The 20,595-nt window shown below is 48.7% G+C and overlaps 1 protein-coding gene across 3 annotated transcripts in view; it reads left to right on the top strand.

The window, feature by feature from the left end:
* Positions 1–20,595, top strand: part of ANKRD11 (ankyrin repeat domain containing 11) — a 195,964-nt gene that overhangs the window by 56,708 nt on the left and 118,661 nt on the right. For 2 of the 3 annotated variants that reach the window (XM_053555393.1, XM_053555375.1), the window contains exon 2: positions 13,102–13,186. The gene's annotated coding sequence lies outside the window, so the exon portion shown is untranslated. Of the gene's footprint in view, positions 1–4,952; positions 4,973–13,101; positions 13,187–20,595 lie in introns of those variants that run through there. The other variant, XM_053555384.1, reaches the window with a different exon arrangement.

The following is a 20,595-nucleotide window of genomic DNA, read 5'->3' as shown; positions in this document are numbered from 1 at the left end:
ACCTTCCCGCTGAGCGCCCTACCCGCTGAGCTACAGGTGCCGCCCTACTCCACTTTTCTAAGTGGGGAATCTTCCCTTTTGCACCGGCAGTCTATTGTCCTGTTATTGGAAGGGTGTGTATGGATGTGCCGAAACTTCTGTGCTCACAGTCGATTGTCCTTCTAGAATTGGTGGGCATTTACAGATAACAGACATTTTGATTCCATTCTCATATCATTCAATTCTTTTCTTGTTGAACTAAATATAGAGACTGAAGTAAAAGAGCATGTTATTCTGGCTTGGCACCTGTAGCTCAGTGGTTAGGGTGCCAGCCGTGTGCACCTGGGCTGGTTCGAACCCAGCCAGGGCCAGCTAAACAATAATAGCAACAACAACAACAAAATAGCAGGGTGTTGTGGCAGGTGCCTGTAATCCCAGCTACTTGGGAGGCTAAGGCAAGAGAATTGCTTATGCCTAAGAGTTGGAGGTTGCTGTGAGCTGTGATGCTGCGGTACTCTACCCAGGGCGCTAGCTTGAGGCTTTGTCTCAAAAAAAAAAAAAAAAAAAAGCCAGGCGGTGTGGTGGCTGCCTGTAGTCCCTGCTACTTGAGAGGCTGAGGCAAGAGAATCACTTAAGCCCAAGAGTTTGAGGTTGCTGTGAGCTGTGACGTCACAGCACTCTACTGAGGGGATGTATTGCTCAAAAAACCCAAGAAAAAACATGTTATTCCTTGAATTGAAAGACTGAAAGCTCACTTGTGTGTGAAGAGCTGGCTGTGGGTGCCAGGTGGATGTTGGGCTCCCGGCAGGTGTGTCACTGCATGCACATGAGCCCCACTCCTCCACCCTGCAGTGGGCTGTGTTCTGGCTCCTGTATGCAGCTTCCCAATGAGAGCGTGACAAGCATGGCCTGGTCAGGATGGCACTGCCCCCACACACTCAGCACTCTAGCAGTTTCTCTACCTGTCACTTTACTGCTCTACTCATTTGAGTACCAAACACGTGGTCTCTAGGTCCAGAGCTCTGACTTGAGTCTCATGACTTCACCTGTAATGTGTGCAAATGTGCCATCCTCATGACCTCTTTTCATAAGTAAGGATTTGGTTGTGATCCCCAGAGTAGGTTCTGGATCCCAGGAGACTTTTGTGGAATTCACACGGGAGAGCTGTTGGCTAGCTTTTGACCTGCTGGCCAGTGGGTGACCAGTAGCACACACCCCTGCCACCTTGCCTTAACGAGCAGAGCTCAGGTGGCTTTGCTGGGTGACATGGGGTGGGTGCTGGGGGACTTTACTGCCCTGCTCCTCCTGGCTAGGATCAGTGTAGTGGAATCTTCACATTTTTATAGCATTCTTTCTCAAACCAGGCCTCTCCAGCTTATTTTGGAGAGGACAGGTAGTGAGAATTCTCAAGTTAGAGAAAAATGGCTGCATGATGATTCATTCTTTATTTATTTTTTTTGGAGACAGAGTCTCACTCTGTCCCCTATGCTAGAGTGCTGTGGCCTTAGCCTAGGTCACAGCAACCTCAAACTCCTGGGCTCAAGTGATCTTCCCGCGTCAGCCTCCCACATAGCTGGGGCTACAGGTGCCAGCCACACCATGAAAATTTTTCTATTTTGGGTAGAGATGGGGTCTGACTATTGTTCCGGCTGGTCTGGAACTCTCGAGCTCTGGTGGTGCTCCTGCCTTGGGCTTCCAGAGTGCTTGGATCATAGGCGTGAGCGACTGAGCCTGGCCTACAAAGCTCCTCTTCTCAGTATGAATAATTAGGGGTTGAAACTTTTGCATTTAGGGACCAGTGTCTTGTCTCCATGTCTCTTCCTCAGATAAAATGTTAAAGAAAAGAATTGAGCCTTGGTGCTTGTAGCTCAGCAGCTAGGGCTCCAGCCACATGCACTGGAGCTGTCGGGTTAGAATCTAGCCTGGGCCTGCTAAACAACAGCTGCAACCAAAAAATAGCCAGGCGTTGTGGTGGGCGCCTGTAGCCTCAGCTACTTGGGAGGCTGAGGCAAGAGAATTGCTTAAGCCCAAGAGTTTGAGGTTACTGTGAGCTGTGACGTCAAAGCACTCTACTGAGGGGAACATAGTGAGACTCTGTCTCAAAAAAGAAAAAAAAAAGAAAAGAATTGAATGATATGAGAATCGAGTCAAAAGAATGGAATTTCGTATGTTGGTGCAGCTATTGTCCAAATGCAGTTGATGGTTTTCTTTAGCATTCTTGGACACCGAGGCAGGGAGTAGCTCCTTTTGTCTGCTTACCAGGCTCTGAGGCTCATTCCCCCTACCATCCTCTGTGCTGCTCCTTTTGGGGGGGGGGGTGGTCCTTTGATTTGAGAGCACCATGTTCGTGAGTTGGGACTACTGAGCAATGCTGCTTTTCTCTTCTGTGATAATGTATTTTGGGGCTCAGCGCCTGTAGCTCAAGCAGCTAGGGTGCCAGCCACATACACTGGAGCTGGCGGCTTTGAATCCAGCCCGGGCCCGCCATACATGATGGCTGCAACCCAAAAATAGCTGGGCATTGTGGTGGGTGCCTATAGTCCCAGCTACTTGGGAAGCTGAGGTAAGAGAATCACGTAAGCCCAAGAGTTTGAGGTTGCTGTGAGTTGTGACACCGTAGCATTCTACACAGGGCGACAGCTCTGTCAAAAAAAAAAAAAAGGATAAAGTATTTTGAAAGTTGGTTGGTGATAGTGTAGTGAAGGAGGAGGGAGTTTGTTACCTGCCACTGGAGGCACACCTGTGCTGTGTGGAGGTGGGAAGTCTGGGGAGGAGAAAGTGGAAGCATGCTGAGTAATCTGCAGGTCAGGCCAGTAAGAGGGTAGTAAGAGTTCTGGGACTCTGGGGCATGGAATCTGTTTGAAAGATCGTAAGCTGAGTGGATCAAAAGTGTAAAAGTGTGGAGAGGCCCAGGGAGAGGGTTTTTTTTTTTTGTAGAGACAGAGTCTCACTTTATGGCCCTCGGTAGAGTGCCGTGGCCTCACACAGCTCACAGCAACCTCCAACTCCTGGGCCTAAGCGATTCTCCTGCCTCAGCCTCCCGAGTAGCTGGGACTACAGGCGCCCACCACAACGCCCGGCTATTTTTTGGTTGCAGTTTGGCCGGGGCCGGGTTTGAACCCGCCACCCTCAGTATATGGGGCCGGCGCCTTACCGACTGAGCCACAGGCGCCGCCCCAGGGAGAGGGTTTTTAATCAAAGCTGTGTACACCACTGGCTTTAGCTGATAAAACCCTGAGTGTCCCATATAGGGACGGTAGGTTTTATTTTGTGAAGGTTTTCCCTGGTTGGGTGTGGTGTGTGTGTGTCTTCCAGAGCATTGTATAAAGTATGTTTCTCATTGTGGGTTGTATTTGAAAGTTTGAGAAACGCTGATTTTCCCTTGTTAGCTGTGACTTCTTCCAGCCAGAGTGATCAGAGAGAACTAGATTTGAAGGCCAACTCCTCACACTTGAGGATGACTAAGTTGTTGTGATGATATGGGTGTGGTTGAGTTAGAAACTAGGGCGGTGGCAGCAGGGAAACAGTGTCTAGGATGGGAATGGGCAGAGAGGAGGGCGAGGCGGGGCTGTGGAGCCGGAGCAGGCAGTGGGCTGGGGCTCAGTGGAGAGAGCAGTTGTGATCCAGTGTCCAAGTTGGACACTGACGTGACTGTTCCGGGGAGCTCTACCGTGAGGAGTTGCAGTTAGACAGCTCAGGGAGGGCAGAGTCAGCAAGAGAAACTGGGGAGAGGGAGGGCAGATCAGACCTGGCCAGTGATGCTCTTGGCAAGGGAGGATGAGCTGAGCCTGCCCTGAGTGAGTTTGGAGGCGTGAGATGGTAGCACGGTGTCGGTGCTGGTGTTGGTATCAGGTCGACTGTGTGACCCTTAGGGCACAGCCTCTGCAGCCTGAACACAGGCCTGTCTTGAGGTCAGGTGGTGTATCTGCTTAGAATTTGGTTTCTCACAAGGAAAATGGAGACCATGGTGTCAGCTTGTAGTGGTGCTATTAGGGTTAGAGGGCACACCTCAGAGAGCCCAGGCTGGCTTGCGTGCCTGTGTAGGCAGGGACTGCCCCTTCCAGCTTGCCTGTTTACATGGGGCATGTCCATGACCACACACAGCTCTGCAGACACTGCCACCAGGGCACGCTCCGGTAGCCAGCTCACTTCGATGTATTTTTTGTCCACTGCCTTTTGTTACCTGAGAGTTCTGTAAACAGTTCTTAAGAAACAGAGAAGCAGGTTTTTGAAGGTGATTTCTGGGGTGTTTCATGGAATATGGACAGCAGGCGGTGCTGCTTGGTCAGGGGCCTTGTGGGGTCACTGGCCTCCTGGGAAGAGGCTGGGTGGGGCTAGGTCGGCTCCTGGGCTGGAGCTCCTCTCCCTTGGCCCTCCGTCCCTTGGCCCACTGTCCCTCAACTCTCTGTCTGTTGGCTTGGCTGTCCAATGGCCCTCCCAAGAGCTCTTGTTTGGTGGGGAGAAAGTGCACCAGGTAGGAGGCTGAGGCGGGTGGATTGCCTGAGCTCTTAGGTTCGAGACAGCCTGAGCCAGAGCAAGACCCCCGTCTCTAAAACAGCTGGGTGTTGTGGTGGACGCCTGTAGTCCCAGCTACTCAGGAGGCTTAGGCAAGAGAATCACTTGAGCCCTAGAGTTTGAGGTTTCTGTGAGCTATGATGGCACAGCACTCTACCCAGCTGACAAAGTCAGAGTGTCTCAACAAAAAAGAAAAAAAGCGCACCAGGTGGCGGTGGGGTGCCCAGGCAGAGCTAATGAACACGATTTCAGACAGGAGTGTGAGAGATCACACGTGAGCAGCACTCTCCTTTTTGTGTGTCTTAAAGTAGCAAGTTGATTTAGTTCTTTTTGTGACAGGAGCTGAACGTCAGTGTGCAGGAGTGAAACTGGGGCAGTGTTTCAGGACAGTGATCAGCCTGCCATGGGAGCCCCTGCTAGCAAGTCCTCAGACACTGACGGAGCTTCATCCTTATTACAGGGAGAACATGCCTGCCTTGTAAGGACGTCTGTGGGTGAGGGCTGGGGCACCCACTTCTGCCTCTAGGTCCTGTGACGGCAGCGTCTCATGGTCTCAGCTGCCTCCCTCCGTTTGCATGGAGTCACTACCTTCTAGGTGTTTACCTGGGAGATTATTGCTGCGAGCGCAAATTCCACAAGATTTTAAATGCAGCTAAATGTACCTTTATTTACAAAATATTTTCTACATATTGGCCACGTCTTTGTAAAATTTTGACTGTTTTGTAAATGAAAGTATGTTAGCTAGACTGTCCCGTTTTCCCTGTGTATGACGATTTTTGAAAGAGCAGTGCAAAGTCAGGGACAGCTGTGTTTTTAAAGGAAAGACTATCATATTGGATATTGAAGTATCTTAGACTTTAGAACTAAAGAGGTTTTAGGGATTATCAATCAATACTCTTGTTTTATATATTAATCATCTGATTTTTTTCTCCTTAGTACTTAAAAAAAATCCTTTTAGGAAAACCTGGCATCCTATGATGATCCTATGAGTAGTTGACATTTCACCTGTGTCTTCCTACCTTTTTTTTTTGTAGAGACAGTCTTACTCTATCGCCCTCAGTAGAGTGCTGTGGCATCACACAACTCACAGCAACCTTCAACTCCTGGGCTTAGGCGATTCTCTTGCCTTAGCCTCCTGAGTAGCTGGGACTACAGGTGCCTACCACAATGCCCGGCTATTTTTTTTTTGTTGTTGTTGCAGTTTGGCCGGGGCTGAGTTTGAACCCGCCACCCTCGGTATATGGGGCTGGTGCCCTACCCACTGAGCCACAGGTGCTGCCCAATGTGTCTTCCTACTCTTAAGAAAAGTTTCATGGGGGTGGCTCAAAGGAGTAGGGCGCCAGCCCCACATGCTGGAGGTGGCAGGTTCAAACCCAGCCCCAGCCAAAATCTGCAAAAAAAAAAAAAAAGAAAAGTTTCATGGAAACTTTTGTAGTTTTATAAGTTACAGCATGTAACATGTTCAAAGGAAAACATTTATAGTCCCACATGGAGGTTTGGATCACTTGTCTAGTTTTGGGAAAAAGATGGTTAGACATTTGATGGGTATTGCATTAAATGAGCAGGTGACCTTGAGGAGTGCTGCTGTCTTAACATTCTGTTTTAAAATCCATAAACATAGGGTTTTTTCCTTTTATTTATAGGTTTAATTTATTCCAATAATGCTTTCTAGGTTCCTGTGTATCAGTTTTATATTTATTTGGTTAAATTTATTGTTATTTTTTCTTTTTATAAATGGAAATCTTATTTATTTATATTTATTTTTAGTTGAGTTGGGGGGTCTGGCCTAGGCTTGGTTTGAACCCGCCACCCTCGGTGCATGTGGCCAGCACCCTGTTGACGGAGCTACAGGTGCTGCCAGGTTATCTTTTTTCTGAGCTTTCTTCAAAATTTCAGATGGGTGGCCAGGCACGGTAGCTCACGCCTGTAATCCTAGCATCTGGGAGTCAGAGGCAGGTGGATTACTTGCGCTTATAGCTTCAAGACCAGCCTGAGCAAAATTTGAGACCCCGTCTCTACGAAAAAGAAAAACTGAGGCAAGAGAATCGCTTGAGCCCAAGAGTTGGAGGTTGTTGTGAGCTGTGATGCTATGGCACTCTACCCAGGGCCATAAAGTGAGACTCTGTCTCAAAAAAAAAAAAAAAAACCTCAAACTCTTGGGGTAAAGTGATCCCCTACCCCCACCTCAGCCTCTGGAGTAGGTGGGACTATAGGTACCTGTCACCACACCCAGCTAGTTTACTATTTTTACTAGAGACAGGGTCTTGCTCTTGCTCAGGCTGGTTTTGAACTTCTGGGCTCAGTTGATTCACCTACCTTGGCCTCTGAGAGTGCTGGGATTACAGGTATGAGCCACTGCCTCTGGCCTACCTTTTCTTTTTTTTTTTCTTTTGAGACTGAGTCTCAAGCTGTCGTCCTGGGTAGAGTGCCATGGTGTCACAGCTCACAGCAACCTCAAACTCTTGGGCTTGAGCGGTCCTCTTGCCTTGGCCTCCCAAGTAACTGGGACTACAGGCGCCTGCCACACCGCCCGGCTATTTTTTGGTTGCAATTGTCGTTGTTTGGTGGCCCCGTACTGGATTTGAACCCCCGCCAGCTCTGGTGTATGTTGGCTGGCGCCCTAGCCGCTTGAGCTATAGGCGCCAAGCCTTTTTTTTTTCTAAATAGGATCTTGTTCTGTTACCCGGGCTGGAGTGCTGTGTTCTGATCATGGCTCACTGCACCCTGAGCTCGAGTGATCCATCCTCTTGAGCCTCCCAAGTGGCCAGTTTGACAGCAACAACAGTTTCAGGTGCTACCTCGTTGGATCAGGCACTTTGAGAGGTGGGCTGCTGGGGGTGTCCGTGTCTCCTCTAGAGAGCCGCTGAGCCACACATTTGCTCCAGCTCTGAATTTGAGCTTACAGATAGCTCCTCACTGGTGTCTTCAAACCCAGCCTGTGCCTCTGCTCATAGCACTTCTCTGTCGGTGTCGCAGGGCCGCTGACCAGCAGGGACGAGGACACCAACGGAAGGATCAAGGGCACTTTATTGTAGAAATGATACAGCTCGGAAAAAAGCAAGCTCTCCTCTTCCTTCCTCTTCTTTCTCCTGAAATGGAATCTGTACTGCCAGGGTTTGAGGCAGGAAGGTTCACACGGGATTCGGACAGACCCGTGGGGCGCCCTGCAGGCAGCTTGCGGAGGACAGGTGAGCAAGCGCGGAAGCGTCCCCCTCGGTGGAAAGCCTTAAGTAGTGGCCAGAACAACAGTGGCTCTGAATCACGCCTAATGACCATTACTTACGAAAGCACAGACACCTGCCTGACTAATCATCCTTACTCAAAATAATCTGGCTCCTCGTGGCCCTCAGGCGAGAAAGCCTAATTGTCTCATCTTCCCTACAGAGTCTAAAACCCTCCTGGAGGGACACCTCTGTACTGAGTCTCACCGGCTGAGGAGGGGGCCCCCCCGGGCTTAGGGAAGGGACTCCGTTATAGGTTGCCTAATGTAGTACAAGCAGTTAGCGCGTCATTTGTTTCTGGGGAGCAGCTATCTCTACAGGTTATGTTTTTCCCATCCCTCCACCATTTTAGGCCAGCGGCCGTCGTCGTCTTACAGGTCTCTCCACACTTCTCCACAGGGCACACCACAGTCTTCTGTGGGGAGCAGAGGACGGAGGGAGAAACCCTGTCCTGAGGCTGAGTGTGGCCACTGTGTGGAACTGGGGCCCAGCTGTGCTAATGTTCAGCTGGTGTGTGTGGATGGTTGCCCTGGAGGTGGCTGGCCAGCCTAATTTACGCTCATGACAACTTTGGTTTTGCATAAGATTGTGATGAAAAAAGTGACTCCCTGGCCAACAATGTTTTAAGTCGTAGGGGCTAAGGCCGGTTCAATAAGCCCAGTCTTTGCTGATTTGGAGTCCTGGGCATTGAAGACATTCTGAAGGTGGGTAAAGGGAGAAGTTCTCCCCTGTGAGGGCTCGAGCAACATTCAGTGCTTGTAAAGGAGAGTGTGCAACCCGCTGGACACTCAGGGATGATGACCTCTATGGTATTTACTGAGGTCCTGTCAATGTGGCTAGAAGAATTGCTATCTTATGCTGAGTGGAAACTGTGACCACGTGGGAGTGAATTAAATATCCATAAGTGTAGAAGTATAAGTAAAATTCTTCTGAAAATTTTGGTTCTGTTTGTGGGGAAAAGGGAGACTCTCTGTGTTGAAAACATTAGGAGTCTTGGACTTTTCCAAAAATAATAATCACGTCCGTCCAGGCTCCTCCTGAGCTTCTGTTTCCATGATGGGGACAGAGCTGTGGTCAGGACTGGCTCATGGGAGCGAAGAAGGGAGTAGGGCTGGCAGAGTGAAGCTTTACACACCTGCACACTGCTGTGACCCAGTGCCTCAGACACCTGTCATTGTTGTGTGGTGATGACATTTGAAACAGCCCACAACAGCCCACAGGACACTAAGACTTATTCTTCCTTTGTGGCTTCCATTGATGGTATTTTTTTGAAAGTTTGGTCGGTGCCCCTAACGTGATAGGTAGCTCCTTAAAGGTGTTGGTATGATAAGATACAGTAAAAAGATAAATTTAGGCCTGGTGTTCTGGCTCATGCCTACAATCTCAGTACTTTGGCTGACCGAGACAGGAGTGTTGCTTAAGGGCACTGAACTATGATGACGCCACTGCACGTTAGCCTGGTAGGTAGCCTGGGCCCAAGTGAGACGCTGCCTCTGGGAAAAAAAATGTAAGTTTAAAGTCTTGCACTACTTCACGACTCAGAGGTGATTACCATTAATGTTAAAATGTTTTCTAGTTTTTCCCATGCAGATTGTATCTGGCAACCCCCCTTAAGCTTCAGGGCTGTCCTCTTGTCCACTCTCAGTCCTGTAGGTGGAAATGTTCCTTTGTTCCTTTTTTTTTTTTGTTTGTTTTTTCCATTGCCACTTCTCTGAAATATTTCTCTTTTGCTTTACTTGGATTCTTGTTAGATTGTGCACAGTTAGGACCCTTCCCGTCCCTGCTCTGTTATCTTCTGACCCTATCCAGGTCTCTGCCCCCGGCTGTCAGCTGGCCGTGGACCAGGGTGCCTGGTGCTTCTGCTTCTAGCATGGCTTGTTTGCAGTTGTGGTAGAGGGTTCAATGTAGACGTGTGTGTTAAATGAAGCCTTTTCTCACGTCTTAGAATTATTTTTTCAGTGCTTATTCCAAATACCTTAGAGCAGTGGTTCTCAACCTTCCTAATGCCATGGCCCTTTAATATAGGTCCTGTGATAGCCGGGCGTTGTGGCGGGCGCCTGTAGTCCCAGCTGCTTGGGAGGCTGAGGCAAGAGAATCGCGTAAGCCCAAGAGTTAAAGGTTGCTGTGAGCTGTGACACCACGTCACAGCACTCTACCCGAGGGTGGTACAGTGACACTCTGTCTCTACAAAAAAAAAAAAAAAATAGGTCCTGTGAGTCGCGACCCCACCGGGTGAGAACTGCTGTCTTAGAGGTTCTTGATTTGTTTGTACTGTCTTCCAGAAACACTGGAGTCAGTTACCAAAGTATGTTCCCTTAGCATGAAAATATCTTCAGACCAGGACTTAGGAGACCTGGGCTGTATTCCTGACTTGTTTTTAATACCCTGCATGACCTTAGACAACAAAAAAATCATACTTACCTCACTTAATCCAAATTGGATTAAAGCAGCAGCTCCCAAGCTGTCTTGCCCTGCAGGGGACATTTTTGGCTACTGGGCTCTTGCGTCTGGGAGGATGCTGGCCCAAAGTGTCACTGGTACTGAGTTTAAGAATCATTGAGGTAAAGATGCCTCCGAGTTTGAGTTTCCTTGAGAATTTCAGCAGTAGTTGTTCCATTTGGTGTTTTTTAGGATGGACACTCACCACGTTGTGTTTTTGTTACTGCTTTTAGAGGCAGGTAGAGGGGCTTTATGCCATATTTGTTGTTTCCCATTAAAGCCAAATTGTTCATATTTGTTTTTAATAGTTCTCAAGGTTAGGAGCAGCTTTGGTAAACCCAGACAGCACAGGAGCATGAGGACACAAAAATCTCCTTCCATCCTCCCCAAACACATGCATGCTGCAAGTGTCCCTCAGGAATCTGCGTCCTTGTGGACTCTGAGTACAGAGGGTGGGGACGGTGCTTCAGACAAGTCCGGGTGTGCCAGGAGCCTCCTCCTGTCCTGGGCTGTGTTTCCCCCACTGAGTCTGCACTTGTGATCTATTCCCAATTGGAGGGAGCTGGTGTCTGGATGGGCTTGTGGTAAAATGGGAGGGGTGGGGTTTCTTGGTTTTGTTTTCATTCATACTGGTTATATTCTTGAAGATTTCAATAGCTCTCTCTAGGGGGATGTATGGTTTCATTCAGTTTTCTTTATGATTACTGTAGTACAACCTCTCTCCTTTAAAACGCTTGGTGCAAATGAAAATTACCTCATTATTTTCCTGCACTTTTTTTTTTTCTTTTTAAGACAGTGACTCTTTCTGTCACCAAATTGAGTGCAGTGGCATCATCATAGCTCACGTCAGCCTCCAGCTCCTGGGCCCATGTGATCTTCCCGCCTCGGCCTCTCAGGTGTTGGGATTACGAACATGAGCTCCTGCTCTTTTTTTATAGTTTAAAATGTAATATGATTCTTAATTTTGAAATTGGCTTTTAAAAAAATTACATTATTGGTAATGTTAATTGTGTTTATATGTCAAGACTAGTTATTATGTAGAAGTTTGAGGAGCTTCTAAAATCTGGTATTATAGTGATTCTTCAAAATTGTATGTAGTTGTTTGCTCTTTTCTTGCTGTTCTTTGGACTTACCTTCTCACTTTTGTTGCCCTGGCGTCACAGCTCACAGCATCCTCAAACTCCTGGGCTCAGGTGATCCTCTTGCCTCAGCCTCCTGAGTAGCTGGGGCTACCGGCGCCCACCACAACACCCGGCTATTTTTAGAGGCGGGGTTTCCCTCTTGCTTAGGCTGTTCTCCAACCTGGGAGCTCAGGCAATCCACCTGCCTCGACCTCCCAAAGAAAAGTAAGCTTTTGTCTCTACTTTATATTCCTGGTTGTGAATTGTAGAAATAAATTATTTCAGTTAATCATAAAATGGAAGAGTGACTCCTACTGCAGGTGTCCTGCCTTCTGTTTCCCTGTGAAGTTGGCTGGGAGGTGGTTGCGGTGGGCAGGGGCTGCGCAGGCTCAGTTTTGGTTCTATAGTGATTGTTATGGTAGAACTATGAAAACCCCTGCCTGCCCCCAGCACTGTGGGAAGCTCAGCACCTTCCCAGTTGGTGCTCTTTGCCCTTATCGGTGCCAACAAAGGGAACCATTATTTTGAATTTTATAATCCCCCCCACCCCAGTTTTTGGCCAGGGCAGGGTTTGAACTCGCTACCTCCAGTATATGGGGCTGGCACCCTACTCCTTGAGCTGCAGGAGCCGCCCACTTTTGTAATTTTAAAAAGATTTTTACCGAAGTTTTACTGTATACATAGTAAATGAAATATGTTACATTTCATGTACTTTTGAGAGCTATAGGTAGATTTGATATATTCCTCTTAAGACCTGCTTTTTCATTTCTTTTTTGAGATATAGCTATGTGAGTATTTGTAACTAGCTCAGCAATTAATAAAGGAGTGGTTACACTTGGACAGTAGCTGTAAGAGTGGACATGTCTCTGTAAGGAATGTGCTGGAACAGCGGGGCTTTCTGTGGCTAGGTGTGCCCTCATGGGCTAAGTAGCCCTCCGGCAGGCTGGAGAGGCCTTGTCTGTGTACAGCTGTTCCCAGACAGCATTTAAAGTCACCCATACAGGGTGTGTAGGCATTTGTGGGTTCACTGTCATCTGTCTTTGTCTCCTGAGTTGTGGGTGGTAGGATGCCGGGGTCACAGTTCTGAACTGGAATCACGTGAAGCATATTTGGTGTAAATTGTGGTCTGTGTCTTTGAGAATAGGTGTCTGCACAGGATAAGGCTGAAGAGAGTAGTGTGGAGTGAGGTGGCCTGGTTGGGACAGTGCAGGTAGGAATGGGGGCCCTGAGCACAATGGTAGTGGGGATGGAGCTTGCAGAAGCTGAGGATGCCTCCCAAGGGGAGTTTGGGGGTGTAGCAGGGTGTGGGTGGTTGAGAGAGGTGGGCCACCTGGGCCTTGTGAACCGAGAGTTTAGACTTATTCTGAGTGTGGCAGGACGTCCACATAGGATACAAAACAGCTGACTTGGACAGAGATTTGATAATTGTATTCTGAGGCTTCTGTCAAGTTCCATGTCAGCCTATGTCTGGAAACACTGTGAATGGTCCCTCCTTGGAGGGACCCAGGTTGGACAGCAAGCATATTCTTCCCTTGTCCCCTCTAAGGCATTGTTTTTTGGGAAAGACTGTGGAGAGGTGACATTGCCAGTGGTAGCGCTAAGCGCAAGCCCTTCTTCGAGGCTGTGGTCTTCTTCACAGCTGACACACCTCTTAGCAGCCTTCTGTCTGCCTCAGAGCAGCAGCTGGGTGGTGGGTCACGAAGGGGGGATGGCAGGAAGCAGGTGGCGGAAATGGTTTCGCCCAGATGAAGGAAGAGGGAAACTACGAAAAGAGCTGGAGCTGAGATTTCGTGTTTGTGTGAACTGATTTCATTCTCTTGTTTCAGGGTATACACAGCCCTGCTCTGGAACAGCCGTGTGTTGGATTTGAGACATAGTCCGCATCAACGTTGAGGCTCAGCTATGGAATCGGTAAATATCACCCTGTGTTCTCCTTTATCAGTCTGTATTATTTCCACTGGTTTGTCAGCATGAGTGTCAGAATAATGAGTAAATAAGTCTGCAAGCTTTCTTGGGCATGGTAGCATTTTAGCTAAATGTCTTCACTTTTGTTCCAGATGTCACTTAGGGTGTTTTCTGAGTGGCGGCAGTGAGCTCTCAGGGTCAGTAAGCAGCTCATAGTAAGAGGAATTCTGCTGAAAGATTAAAATGGGTTGGTAGCTTAGTCTGAAGTTTATTTCTCCTCAACTTCCTTTATCTATGGGCGGCGCCTGTGGCTCGGTGGGTTGGTGCTGGTCCCATATACTGAGGGTGATGGGTTCAAACCCGGCCCCGGCCAGCTAAAACAGCAGTGGCAATTGCAACAGAAATAGCCAGGCGTTGTGGCAGGTGCCTGTAGTCCCAGGTACTCGGGAGGCTGAGGAAAGAGAATCGCCTAAGAGCTGGAGGTTGCTGTGAGCTGTGATGCTACGGCACTCTACTGAGGTGAGTCTCACTCACTCACAAAGTGAGACTCTGTCTCAAAAAAATAAAACTTCCTTTATCTAATTTTTTTTTCTGTTCCACATAGTCTGGGGCCGCAGAGCCCTATGGGTGCTCCTGCGTTTGTGTCCACATGCAGTCTGACTTTCGTGCCACGAGAAGAGGGGGGACCACTGTCAGAGGCCTGGAGGGATTCTGAGCTGTGTCCTAGGGTCTGAGCACGGGCTGCTGACTGGTGCTGATAGAAGCTTGGGGCCCTGTGTCTAGCTGCTAGGAGAGTGGATCTTTTGCTGGTTGATTCTGCCTTCTCAGAGTCACTGGCACATTGTCCAAGGGCGGGGGTGGGGGTGGGGGAGCTGCCTCCGCAAAGACCGTGTTCTTGGATCTGACCAGGTTCGTGTTATTGTAGGACAAAGCATCCTTTGGGTTATTTCCTTCCATAAGTGAGAAAACCCTTGGCTTTTTTTAGTTTTCCATACCATAGCCAGGTATTAGTCAATGCTATAAAGCAAAACAGTCCAAAATGTGTCATCTACTTGGCCGTGTTACTCTGTATTGTTACTACTCGCTGAAACAAATGAGTTTCCTGCTGCTGTCTCAGGCGTGTCTCCCCTTTGTCTTGCTCACCATCTCAGGCCACTTTGAGATGCCCTGACTGGTCTCTGCCACGAAACTGAGGTGTTTCTCAGAACAGGGAGTGCGGCTGGATGAAAGGGAATGGTGTCCCTGGCTGTAGGCCTGGATATTCCGGCTCCTCGTCCACAGGGTGATGAGCAGTTAGGAGCCAGCGCAGGCGGGAGGCGTGTCGTGATCTGGTGATCCATCTCTCAGGGTTGAATGAAGGTGGATCACAGGGGGAGAGGGGGGAGCAGAGGCCAAGGCAGGGCGACCAGGTATATAACCTGAACGGAGGGGGCCGGAGTGGCAGGGAATGTTATACCTGCCACACATAGAGTCTGGGCTATGCCTCTTTCTGACCTTAGTGTAGAATAAAGAAAAGCAAAAGCTGTTTACCTTAGCATTGGAGAATTAGATTATTGCTAAGTATTGAGTGATTTTCAGAATGCAGTAGAACCTCCATAGCTGACTACCTCCCTACATTGCCTGCCTGCCTCCACCCCCCCCCCGACCCCCAAAGATGGCCTAATTTTCAGAGACTGGACATGCACTGCAGGACTGACGGCTATATGTTGACCACTCCTGTCAGCTGTATTTTGACCACTTGGACTGTGATGCGTGGTATTCATTTATCCTCTATGACGTGACTAGAGAGTCTGTCCTCGGCCACATGTAGAAGGTGTGGGCCGTGCCCTGTACTTGTGTGATTTTTTTCTTTAGTGTATATTCTTTTTTTATGTTTTATTACTAGCACATGTTGGATTAGGCCTAATGTCCTATTTGTTTATCACACATTGTAGTAGATCTTTTTTAACATGAAGGACTGGTCTGAATTGTGGGCACATCCTGTAATTACTGAAGTATTTTACAGTTAATTGAGATGTGATGGCCCAAAAGAAAGAACTCAAAGAGCTGATATTGAAGGAAAAGGTTGATCTACATTTTCTGGAAAGCAGCGGAGAAAGGTGGTGGAACATTTTGGTGTTGCTCAGACCACAGTTGACAACATCTAGGAACATAAATGTGAACACTTGGAGAGACACAGTAAGGAAAGCAGAGATTACAGTGGGAAAGGAGGAAAACTTCCCTTGAAATCAGCAAAGCCACGCTATGGTGGTTCAAACAGACAAGGGTAGAAAACACCCAAATCTCCAGGCTGATGATCCAAGAAGTGGCTAAATGATTTGTACAGGAAATCGGAGTGGCAGATTGCTAGGCATCAAGTGTTGCTCGAGAAGTTTCAACTGTGCCATGAGACCTATCAGAAAGTCTTTTTTTTTTTTTGTAGAGACAGAGTCTCACTCTATAGCCCTCGGTAGAGTGCCGTGGCATCACACAGCTCACAGCAACCTCCAACTCCTGGGCTTAAGCGATTCTCTCTCCTCAGTCTCCCAAGTAGCTGGGACTACAGGCGCCCGCCACAACGCCCGGCTATTTTTTGTTGCAGTTCAGCCGGGGCCGAGTTTGAACCCGTTGCCCTCGGTATATGGGGCCGGCGCCTTACCAACTGAGCCACAGGCGCCGCCCTATCAGAAAGTCTTGTGTGGTGAATCTGGTGAGGCGTTAGTAGTTGTGGAGAGTTCTTTGAAAAGTTCTTAGACGTCTCCAGAAGCTTCAGAGATGGCAGCATCTTTAAAACTGAGGCGATGCCTGTCAGGAGCCTGGTCATGAAAGGTAACAAATGTAAGGATAGAAAACTTTGCAAAGAATGACTCACAGTTCTGTTTTGGACTAGCTCAATCGGAGGAAAGTCATAGTCCTTGGTGACTGGTAAATTGGCAAAGCCACGTACAGCTGAGAACCTGAAGCCTGAAGACCTCCCTGCCTCCCTGTCAGGTGGAGGTCAGACCAAGGCACACAGTGATGGGGCCCTGTCTGAGGAGTGGGAGTGTCAGCTGAGAAATGAAGAAGAAACTGTCTACTCTGCAGACAGAACACAACCGTCCTGGCTGCCTGCAAGTGAATCACCTCACAAACGTCACTGAAACTCTGCCTCCTGACACCACCTCAGAAATCCCTGTGGAGGCAGCTGCCCCCGCTGCACCAGTTAACACCCTGGCTGCCGTCCTCGGGGTCAGGTCTGCTGGAACAAAGTTTAGCTAGAAATGATGCAGAAGTGTTTCAGGAAGGCTGGGTTGTCAACAACCCAAGAGCACAGTGTTTTAGTTCCATCAGACAGTCTATCTACCATGGCAGAATTTGAAGATTTTTTTTAGCCAGGATCTTACTCTGCTGCCCAAGCTAGAGTACCGTGATGTCAGCCTGGCTCACAGCAGTCTCACACTCCTGGGCTCAAGTGATTCTCTTGCCCCAGTCTCTTGGGCAGCTGGAATGAGAGATGCCCATCACAGTGCCCAGCTAATTTTTCTATTTTTAGTGGAGAGGGGGTCTCGTTCTTGCTCAGGCTCTTCTGGAACTCCTAAGCTCAAGGGATCTGCCCACCTTAGCCTTCCACAATGTTGGGATTACAGGCTGAGCCTCTGTGCCCGGCCTAGAATATATTTAAAGGTTTTGTTGCCATGGGTGATGAGATGGCAGCCTGTGCTAGACCTGACCCAGAAGCAATTTTCTAAGCAGTATTGATGGAAGCACAGACCAGTGTAAAAGTACAGGAAGCAGCTGATGAAGTGGAAGAAGCAAGTGAGGGTGCCGCAGAAAACTGCAGAGACTCCAGAAGGGGAGGACACCAGATGTCTGATAGAGCAGTGAGGTGATTTGCTGAGCCCACTGCCCAGGTGTGCTGGGTGGCGTTTCTGGCATTTTTTTTTTTTTTTTATTTTTTTGAAGACAGAATCTCAAGCTGTGGCCCTGGGTAGAGTGCTGTGGCATCACTTCTCACAGCAACCTCAAACTCCTGGGCTTAAGTGAGTCTCTTGCCTCAGCCTCCCAAGTAGCTGGGACTACAGGCGCTCGCCACAGCGCCCGGCTATTTTTTGGTTGTAGTTGTCATTGTTTGGCAGGCCCGGGCCGGATTCGAACCCACCAGCTCTGGTGTATGTGGGTGGAGCTTTAGCTGATTGAGCTACAGGCGCCGAGCCACGTTTCTGGCAGTGAGAGTGCCTTCTCCACCTGACATCTCTAACAAGAATAAGAAGCAGATTGAGATGGACTCACTTTTCAGAAAGAATGATTAAACTGTGAGAGAACAGTCAGTGTACCGATTTTATATGATTCTGTGTGATATTCCTATGTTTTGATTCTGTGTGATACTCTTTAGTCAGAGCTGTGCAAGGAAGGAAGCCTGGGGCTGAGTGCGGAGCTTTGCGCTGTGCTGGCCGGGCCATCACAGGCCCTTGGGTGGCCAACTCTCAGAGAGCCTGCTGGGCATGGTTCCCTGATTAAAGGGAAACAGGGTGTCAGCAACTCTTTGCTGACAGAATCTGGAGTTGGCCTAATTGGGCTAGTGCTCCAGTGGGTTGAGGAAAGCAGATACATTAACACTTAGATCTTATGGCATAGGAAGTGTTTTGGCTTTTTGACCATAGCATGGTGATAATCTAAATTGTTTAATGCCATTTGTCACTTTGGTGAACTATAAATATTTAGATAATGATTTTAATTGTCCTTTTTGTCTGTGGTGTTTGGATTGAATGAATAAAAGCTGTTAGCAGAGGTCTCTTCTGCCTGCCAAGGAGGGGAGTCTGCAGAAGGGAGGTCCAAGTGTTAAGTGTGAGGGGTCGAGGGTGGTGCCTGTGGCTCAAAGGGGTGGGGTACCAGCCCCATATGCCAGAGGAGATGGGTTCAAACCCAGCCCTGGCCAAAAACCGCAAAAAAAAAAAAAAAGTGTAGGGGGTCGAGACCCACACGGGAAGCTCTGGTGGCCTCTCTCCCGCAGCGTTGCTGAGGTTCATCCTCCATGGTCTTTCCTGGTATTAAAATGCAAGGGGGAGTGTTTTCCTTTCTCCCCTCTCCTCCCCTCCCCCTTTTTCTTCTTTTCAGGAGAAGTCTTGTTTTGTTGCCCTGGCTAGGGCACAGTGGTGTCTGGTATCTAGGGGTGGGCCATTTGGGGACCTGATGCTATGTCCGAGTACATAGTGTAAGGATTGAACTAGAGGACACCCAGCCGTCTGCTGCTTGGTATATGGGGGGAAGCCCACATTTGGTCACAGAAGTCCTCATCTCTGTTGGTAGAGTTCAGAGGAAAGTGGGGTTGGGGAGTGTTTTTCCCAAAGCACCATCTCTAAAAAATAAATAAATAACCATTCTGGGGCACTGGGGAGGGGGTAGAGGTTTGAAATTGGGAACATTGCTAGGAATCAAATTCGCTGGAAATAAAGTAATTTAAGTATTACATTCTTCTGCTCACAATTAGAGCAGACAGGATCCAGCGTCCTCGTGTGTGAACACACCACATTGTATTCCTGAAGCCCAGAGGAATTCGGCCTTGGTGCTGGTACGTGCATGTCCAGTCTGTGACAATCAGGTCACTTAGGGAGGTTGTCAGCTATGGACGTTCTACTGTCATTAGATTCAGTACTTTTTTTTTTTACCTTTCTCTAGCATACAACAGTATAAGCCTGCATCTGTCTTGGCAGAGGTGATGGAGGTGTGTGGCTCTTGGTAGCCACTGCCAGCCTGTTCTCTGGTGCTGATCAGAGCAATGTGTGAAATGGGGCTTTTGAATTATATTTCCAAAAACACTTTGGTTTTTGAAAGTGGTGTATATGTATTGTGATAAGAAAGGCAGTGTTATGTGTATGCCATGAGGCTTCGATCTAATATTCTATGTTTTAATCCAACACTGCCTTTTACAATAGAAAAGCGATTGTCTTTGACTTGCTGACTCACAGGAGTGTTGCTGAGCATCTTCAGGGCTCCCCGCATGGCCCGTGAGACCCCCCAGCACACACCCAGCGCTGGAGGTCTCCTTAGCAGCAGGCCCCTGCTACCTGACCTGTGCAGCTTACAAGCTGGGGTGTGCCTAGTGGGGAGGGGCAAGGGTGTGGGTGTGGAGCTGGGCAGCTCCACTGAGCTCTCTGGTAATAAAAGCAGAGAGAGAGTAGATTCTCCTGACTCCTCATCCTGAGGACATGGGGTGCTCAGCCTTGGGGCTGGGCACCATGCTGGGTGTGGTTGTGGCTCTTGGGGAACTGTTGACAGGGCCATGGGCCTGGACTGCCCTTGTCAGCTATTAGCGCCCAGGAGCTCTTAGCTGACCACACCTGGATTGCCAAGAGAATCACAGTGCCCCCCGGATGATCACAATAGAAGGGAATCTCCTTGCCCATGTCACGGCAAGGTGGCGTTAGTTCTGGCTGTCAGGGTTCTGTTTTCCCGTCTGAATGTTTAGCTGGGAAGGGTCTCTGGTCTCTGCAATCCCCAATGAACTGGGGGTAAGTACAGATAGTGCTGGGACTGGAGGAGGGTTTGTGGGCTGTTCATTTGTTGGCTTCAGTGTTATTACTATTTTCTTAGCATTATTAGTGTTTATTGGGTTTATTGTATTTTGTTTTTTTGGAGATAAGATCTTGTTTTGTTGCCCAGGCTGGAGTGCAGTGGCGAGATCACAGTTCACTGTGTCCTGAGCTCCTAGATGGAAACCATCTTCCCAGTGTAGCCTCCCAGTCATTGGGACGTCACGTGTGCTATGGCAGTGCGGCCATTATTCTGTTTTTTAATACCATCAATTTTTAAAGCTAACCTTAAGGATGTTTTTCTATCCATGTTTTTATATTTGCGAATGCAAAGATTTTGGCTGGATCTGGCATGGAATAGACGCTCAGTAAGTTCTGTTAGAATTAAGATGCCTCAACTGCCGTGAAGATGCCACAGTGCCTTTTTACCTTCCTGTTGTGTAATTGCTGAATGTAATTGAGTTCCTGTAACAAGTAAACACTGTTCACTTTTACAAATGTCATTTGTTACAAGAAGCTCCACTCACAGCTTGCTTAGATTTTGGTGGGAGGAAGAGGGAGGAGAGTGAGGCCAGTGTAGCCTGAGGGCCCTTGGGCCAGGCAGAGGTGAGGTGTCTGAGGAGCAGCCAGGAGAGTGTGGGTCTCTGCAAGACCGGCTGGTGGATTCTCAAGTCTGGTGAGAGCTCTGTGCTCAGGGTTCTGCACTCTGCAGTGGGGTCTTGGTTATCTGCTTGTGCTGTCTGCTGCGAAAAGGGGTGGGAGGTGCTCAGTGTTAGCAGAGCTGGGGATTGTGGCACAGAAGGTCACCTGTCCTGAGTGTGAGAATGTGGAGTCTCATCTGGCCGTCTTAGCCTGTCTCCTCTGAGTGACAGTTGAGGCTCCCTTCCCCACTTTTCTTGCTGGGAGAGGAGATGAGGGCCAGCAGGG

Source organism: Nycticebus coucang, chromosome 2 (assembly GCF_027406575.1).
Source record: "Nycticebus coucang isolate mNycCou1 chromosome 2, mNycCou1.pri, whole genome shotgun sequence".
NCBI lineage: Eukaryota > Metazoa > Chordata > Mammalia > Primates > Lorisidae > Nycticebus > Nycticebus coucang.
Note: the sequence above shows the minus strand (reverse complement) of the source record. Positions and strands in the feature narration are given on the sequence as shown.